The sequence below is a fragment of the Elaeis guineensis genome, chromosome 9 (genome assembly GCF_000442705.2).
Source record: "Elaeis guineensis isolate ETL-2024a chromosome 9, EG11, whole genome shotgun sequence".
NCBI classification, from domain to species: Eukaryota; Viridiplantae; Streptophyta; class Magnoliopsida; order Arecales; family Arecaceae; genus Elaeis; species Elaeis guineensis.
In genome coordinates this window covers 97,787,695-97,795,805 of record NC_026001.2, presented here as the reverse complement: position 1 = coordinate 97,795,805, position 8,111 = coordinate 97,787,695, and positions in this window count along the sequence as shown.

Below are 8,111 nucleotides of genomic sequence, written 5' to 3'. Positions count from 1 at the left end.
AGGATTAGTCGGCCATGGACGTGCTATAGTAGGTCATCCTAGGTTAAGGTGAATCAGACACAGATCGAGGAATGGGAACCACTGCTAACTCAATGGGTCATGTCTGGCGACCTTTATATCTGTCATATACCTGTGATCTGACAGGCGTCCATCTCCTATAGCTCGACCGACGTCGAGAATGTTGCAGCCAAGATCGAGGTACAGATTCACAATAGATACCTCCCACTCTCGAGGCCGAACTTGCACAAGATCGGATGAAGAGAATACTAATCCAAGGTTGAGGTTGACTTCGTCGAACTGTCTTCTGTTCGCACGTATCGAAGATCGATTTCCTAAGACGAACTGTCTTTAAATTTGGACCGTTGATTCATCAGATCCGTCAGAGCCACGTTTCGATCAATCATGGGCTACCATTTGGCGGACATCGAGAGGGAAAGCTAAATCGATAGTAGATCGGAGCCGTCCAGGCCTCCTATAAATAAGGGCCACTGTAACTTTAGTTTCACTACTTTTGCTATTTAGTGAGAAACTTTGGCACTTGGAGATTTCGCTCGGTTGCTTAGTTGAAGCTAAGCTTTGGTCGACCCCTCTTCACCCCTTGTCTTGCTCAGCTGCATCACTTCTATAGGTCAGTTTTCTGTCATCGCTACCATGAGTGCGTCGAGTTTGTCCCCATCCACCTAGAGTTCAGGTGATGACGAGAGAGGTGTGAACCCTGAGTACGAGATAGCTTGTTCTTCGGATAGGCCCGAAGTGAGTGAAGTGCCAGACTTTCATCCATTTAGGATGAACTCCATCTTCACCTCAGAGGATATAGAGATTATTAGGTTGAAATATCAAATCCCAGTCGAGTTCAGGCTGGAGGTCACCGTTCTCAAAGAGTGCATAGCTCTACTTGCATCAAGATCGGATTGGCCTCTATGAGAAATCTTTGAAGGTCGGCCTTAGGCTACCCTTCCATTACTAAGTTGTAGAATTTCTTAACCTATATTGAATAAGCCCTTGTATCATAGTGCCAAACTCATGGCATCAAATCTTAGCTTTCTTTATCCATTATCTTCTCTTCGAGGTCAAACCAACCTCTTGCTTTTTTAGGGCTTGCTTCATATTGAAAGAGCATCCTACAGAGGTCGGATGGTAGTACACTTCTCCTCGAAAGAGACGACGTCTCTTTCGAGGTGCTCCTTCCTCGGTCCATAATTGGAAGGAGTGATTCTTCTTTATCTCAATCGAGTAATCCTGGGACTTCAATACGTCATGGGGTCGACCTCATAGGTTGGTAGTCAGAGCTCCTATGCTGTCAGACGTCACGGAGGAGATATTGGTGCAAATCTTCAGTCTCACTCCCCCTCCATTGTCCAAGTTCCTTATCGAGGAGAGCTTGTTCAAGGTCGAGTTAAGCCCGATCGACCCTACGAGTAAGTATTTTTGCATCTACTTCAGTTCGGCTTCCTTTTCTCTTGACTAACCTCATCTTCTGTGTAGCAATGAAGCTTGAGAAGATCGAAGGTCTTCGTTGGGCTGCCAAAAGAAAGAAGGCAAGTACGGCCCCAGCTCCTAAGCACGGCCAAACTAAGGCCATGCTCGCCTAGCCCGTGGCTGGTGGTTCCTCGAGAACAAGTGACGCTCCTCCAAGGAAGGAGAGTTCAGCACTAGTGAAAGTGGTGTAGCCCCATCGATCCATCATTTCAGGGGATCCTGCCCCTCGACCTTCAGCCTCCTCATCACAGCAGAGTTTGGGTACTCTCCAAATTTTGATGTGGATGTCATCATGCTCGGCCGACCTATCGATTGAGACTCTTCCTCTGGTGGGAGTCGCATCAGATGTCGAGGCCCAAGGTAGTAGGAAGGACATCGGCAATTACCGGATTGTCCGAACTTTACTTAGGTCGGCAATAGCACCTACCGACAAGGAGGTCCTCGATGCTGAGGGTGGTGCTTTTCGAGTCCATAACTCATACGATTCTCTTCTTTGGATAAGTGACGATCTTCCATTAATCCTCAATTTTGTTTTTTTTGTTTGATACTTATTGACCTTTTCTTCCCTTCTTTTTTCTTTAATAGCTCATCCTATTAGAGTTTCATGGTTTCATGTATGCAAAATTTTCAAAATAAATATGTAGCAAAATTTTAAATTTTTTTAAGTTAAATCTAATTTAATCTAAGCATGCATAAGATCAAATCTTCAAACAATAAACAGGATCATCATATGTGAGATAAGATTCAGATACAGAAATCAAATAGAGAAAAATAAATTAAGAACATACCTTGGTATGGATAAATCTTCATCGTGAACTGATGATCATGGATATCTTCCAAAGATCTTTTGTAGCCGTCCAAGCATCCGATCTCTACGGATATCCACACGAGATTTTGATCTGATCAGAAGCCTTTTGATCTCAGCGGAGTGCTAGTTTTCTTGCAAAGATCGCATCTTGATGGTTGAAAATCTTCTTTTCTCTCAAGACACTCTTAGAGAAGAAGAAGATGTAAGAGGATCTTGATCTCTACACTAGAGATCATAAGAAGAACCCTTTCTTCTCTTTTCTTCCTAAAATCTATGTACCAAATCTCTACAATAGAGATATAAAAATTTTATCCAACTTTTGGACAAAGAAAAAAAGAGACATCCATATCCAAATATGGATAAGAGAGAGAGAAGAGATTGTTCAAACAACCAACACTTAGTTGTGTAAGAAAGAAAGGATGAAACATACCTCACACCCCTCCTTTCATCCCGTGTGCTCCCCTCCTTTTCTTTTCTTTTCTCACACCTTCTCCTCTAATTTTGGGCATCTCAACCTGATCACAATCAGCCATCCACCGTCCCGTATGATCCTTGGTTTAAATAAGTGAAGAGAAGATAGATTTTGGGAGGATACAAGAGTTCAACACGCTTAAGACTCTTATCCTTTTGATGTCGCCCACAACTATCCATATTCGCCCAGATTTGTGCACTGCATATCAATCACAGAAGAAGGGATATCTCAAAATTATTACATGCAAAAGAAAGGAGTGGGACGTGGGGAATTTTGGCATCAAAACCTGGTTGGTGTGGACCTTGTCTTATGGCACACGGAGGAAAATGTTTCATGATCATAGGACTCTATTTTAGGTGGCTGTTTTAAATCAAATAAAATCTCAACCAATTCTAATTATATTAGGATCAGATTAAACCCAAATAGATAAAAATTTAAATTTGATTTGAAGCTCAAAATATTTAGATTAGATGTCATCTAATTGGAGGAGTCCTAGTCCTTTTGGACTCTCCCTTGGTGCTTGACTCAAACTCAATTTAATTCTAATCCAATTAGGATTTGATGCACCCATAGAAATAAAAATTTTTAGTTCAAACAGAAACTCATTTATCTTAGTCTAATTAGAAATTGAGTCAAATCCAAATCTTAATTCAATTGGGATTAATCCTCCAATCCTTATTCGGTTATCTTATAACCCAATTAGGGTTGATCAAATCAAATTCATATCAAGTCAAATTAAATTTTATTTAATTAGACTTGATACAAGCCTTATAGCTCAATCAAATTAAGCCAATTAGTAATCTTATTGCTAATTAATCTTTCTATAACTCACTAACTCTTTAGCGAGTTACATAATGCAACTTTTGTATTGGATCAATCATCAATCAAATTGATAATCAAATTCTATTACAATTTATTATCGTAATTCAACTATCTAATCAGTCAAAATTTTTTTTTGTGTATGACTCCATAGGTTCTATTCTGTCTGGTAGTGAGATATATTGTGATCCCTATCACAATATCATTGAAACTCTTTTCAATAGATTGGAACAGTTCCAACTCTACCTATCAAGGATCATTGATCATCAAAATGATGCTTGTAGGTCACACAATCCATCAGTGATACCTTGCAATATGTAATAGCAACCCAGTAAAATAAAAAATAATGAACCTCTAGGTGCAGTTAACGTATGATACAGTCCCTCTATCGTGAGTCCCAACTGAATGATAGATCATAGATGAATCATCAAATCTCATTATCGATCATATGATAGATTTAATCAGCTTGAGTCTATATGTGATTCTATGAAATTTTTTTTCCATCAATCACACTGCTATGGTCATAGACTTAAGGACTCAGCCTCTTAAATTTCATAAAACTACTCCTTTCTGCTAGGATCCATAGATCTCATCTTGATGCACATCCACTATAAGGCCTCATTGAGATTTATGTTGATGTGTCAGTCAAACTTCAGTAGCCTCACTACATGCGAGCAGTAGTACCATCTCAGGTCAAAGGACCAATCATACAACTGTAGTATCAAAAAAATCACTAATGAGTGAGCAGACATCTATGTGACTTCTCGTGTAGGTCATGCTCAATGCTAGTTATTCTCTAACAACCATCTGCACTCTCGCTCTAGTATCTCTACACTACAGACTCGAGATCTATCTATCTGAAGGAAGCGATCTATGTACTAGTTTATATGGATCAATCACCATCTCCATGATGATCCTATGACTAGGAGTAATTTAGGAATCAACCATCAATGACACATGTCTCAAATTCTCAACTCTTTGAGAATATGTGTCATTATCTTGTTAATCTCTTGGATGATTCATGAATACATAAATATGAATGATAATATAAATATCCAATAAATATAAAACTATGTCCTAGAAATATAATATGTGTCAGTCAAGTTTGGCTTCTTGGGTATACATCTAACAAATCCACCATGTAGATCACTTCGTGGAGGCAATCCGAGAAGCTCAATGAATCTCAAGGGAAGTCGAGGAAAAGGCCAACCAGGATATAAGGAGGGCGAACGATGTCCAGCTCTCTAAGCTGAAGGTCGAGGATGAGAATAGATCGCTGAAAGTCGAGGTAAAGTGGCTTAAATCTGAGCTTGCCAAGGTCGGAGCTGATGTGGAAGCTCATTTGTCCGTGGAAAGAAATAAGTGGTAGGAGAAGCTAGAGGCCATTGAGGTCACCGCAGTCGAAGCCTTCCATTCTTCGAATAAGTTTCTGGACATTCGAACAGAGTTTGGGTTGGTCTCGTATCTGCAGGAGATCAAGGACTTCAAGGAGAAGGTCAGGAATCATTTTCTGATCTCAACCTTGGGCCCCTGGAATCGAATGGCGAAGAAGAGAGAGTCGGTGAGGTCGACGGAGTGTGAGCCGAGGACCTCATCATCTCGATTCACAAAGATCAAGCAGCCAAGGATACGACATTGGTTCAACCTCCCCAATCATCATCCTCTCGAACCCTGGTGAGGCCGACGAGTCCCATGCTCCTGAGGGAGCTTAAGAAAATTGTAGCTTAGTCTGGGCATGTTTGGACTTAATTATTGGTCGGTCTTCTTTTGTGAACCTCGATATTTGCCAAGGTATTTTATACTGGGCCGATCAATATTTTGTAAAAGAATTTTCTTCATTGAAGTTTCTTTCCTCACATATTATGATGTCAAGTTGTGGAGGTTGGCTGATGAAATGCGATGGAGTTCAGTATCCGAGCTTAGCTAGACATAGCAAGCCATAAGTAGGTAGTTAGAAGTGCGCCCATTGCCTTTAGGTCGTCTTCCCAATGGCGAAGAGTAGAAATTGATGATGTTCCCAAATGAACATTAGTAGGTAAAAAATCAGGTCATTCTAGGTAGATTATTTAGTTCGTAGGAAGATGAGGAACATGTAGGAGATCATAAAGATGCACTTCGCTCAGATCGGCCATGGCCGAGGAATACACGTTGGAGACCCACATAGAGATGCATTCCACTCCTCGATTATGATCGAGGAGCATGCATTGGAGATCCACATGGAGGCACATTCTGCTCCTCGATCGTGGTCGAGGAGTGTGCGTTGGAGACCTGTATAGAGATGCGTTCCGCTCCTCGATCGTGGCAAGGAGTGTATATTGGAGACCCACATTCCGCTCCTCGTTCATGGTCGAGAAGCGCATGTTGGAGACCCATATGGAGACACATTTTGCTCCTCGATCATGATCGAAGAGTGTACGTTGGAGATCCACATGGAGACGCATTTCGCTCCTCGGCCATGATCGAGGAGCACACATTGGAGATTATTTGGAGACATGCATTGGTTTGGAGAAACATATAGATCTACAAAAATTATTTTTTATTATTTAATTCAATAAAAATTGCAACTTAGGGATGATAAATATGCAAATTATCAGAGTTCCAAATCCTGGAGATTGGAGTTCCATCCAGCTGGGGAAGATGATAAACCCTTGATTGAACTACTTCATCAACACGATACGGGCCTTCCCAATTTGGTGCGAGCTTTGATCATTCAGTCAAACGTGAAACTTCAGCTCAGGGAAGAACTAGTTCTCTAGTTAGAAAAGATTTTTTTTTGACTCATGAGTTGTAGTACCGAGCTATTCTTTGTTAGTAGTTGGCCATTCAAATTCATGCTTGCTCTCGAGTTTACTTCAATAGGTCTAGATTTGCTCTCAGCCCAATGAAATTGCTATCCTCATCGAATTCTTTCACTCGCAGCGTGGGCAAGCAAATCTCAAAAGGTATAACGATCTTAGTCCCAAAAGTCAGCTTGAATGGGGTCTCTCCAATTGAGACTCGTTGAGTTGTGCGATATGCCCAAAGCATGTGGTACAGCTCTTCGACCATAGCCCTTTAGCTTGGCCAAGGCGAGCTTTGAGTCCTTGTAGGAAGGTTCTATTCGTCACCTCAACTTCACCATTGCTTTGGAGATGAGCTATCGAAGTCAACTTGTGGGAGATACCAAGATCTTTATAGAATCCTATGAACTTCGGATTATCGAACTGATGTCCGTTGTCGGTGATGATGGCTTGAGGTAAGCTGAATCGATAGATGATTGACTTCCACACAAAGTTAAAAACTTTAGCCTCAATGATAGTCACCCACACTTCTACTTCTATCCACTTGATGAAGTAGTCGATTGCGATAAGTAAGAATTTTTTCTATACCATCACAGTGAAAAAATGTCCAAAGATATCCATCCCCCATTAGGCAAAGGGCCAAGGCATGATGATCGAAGCTAGAGAGCTGGAAGGTCGGCATTGGATGTTTGAATTCCTCTGACACTGGTCGCATTTGCTGACTAGGTCGGCAGCATCTTTCTGTATGGTCGGCCAGAAGTATCCTTGTCGTAGAACCTTGTGGGCAAGAGCCTTGCCTCTCAAGTGATTGCCACAAATCTTCTCGTAAATCTCTCGCAAGGCATATTCTGCTTCCGAGGGATGAAGATACTAAAGTAAAGGTAGAGTGAAAGACCTTTTGTATAATCTCTCATCATAGATGAGGTATAATGGTGTGAGATGCCTTAGCTTCTTGGCTTCATCTCAGTCAGCAGGCAGTACTCCATCTTGAAGGTACTGAAAGATCGGATCTATCCAACTCAGCTCAGGATCTGTCTGCATCACAAGGGACTCCTCAATACTCGACTTCTCGAGGGTTTCTAAGTATGAGCTTCTTTTTAGGTCGACCATACCGAGCATCGCAAGCTTAGATAAGAGGTCAGCCTGCATATGTTTCGATCTCGATATTTGTTAAATGTTCATGATGGTGAAGTTGAAGGCAAGATCTCTTACCTTTTGTAGATATTTTATCATGTTCGGCTCACGCACCTCATACTCTCTTTGGATCTAGCTGATGATGAGTTGAGAGTCACTATAAACTTTGAGATGCCAGGCTCTCAATTTTTTTGCCATTCTCAAATTGATCACCAACGCCTCATACTCGGCTTCATTATTGGAGGTGAAAAATTTGAATCACAGTGTGTATTCTACAACCACTCCATCTGGACTAGTTAAAATCAGTCCAGCTCCCGAGCCTATGGTATTCGAAGAACCATCTACATGAAGAATCCAGCATTCATTGGTTGTAGGAGCCATCTCCCCACCATCCTATTCCTCATCTGAGATGGTATAATCTAAGATGATATCGGCCAATGTCTGAGCTTTGATGGATGGCTTTGATAGATATTTGATGTCAAATTCTTCTAGCTCGACAGTTCACTTAGCCAGCCGCCCCCGAAGTATCAGGTCGATAAAGTACGAACATAATTAGTTGGTCGGTGAGGACAGCAATCGTATGTGCTTGAAAATATGGATGTAGCTTCTTGGAGGATAT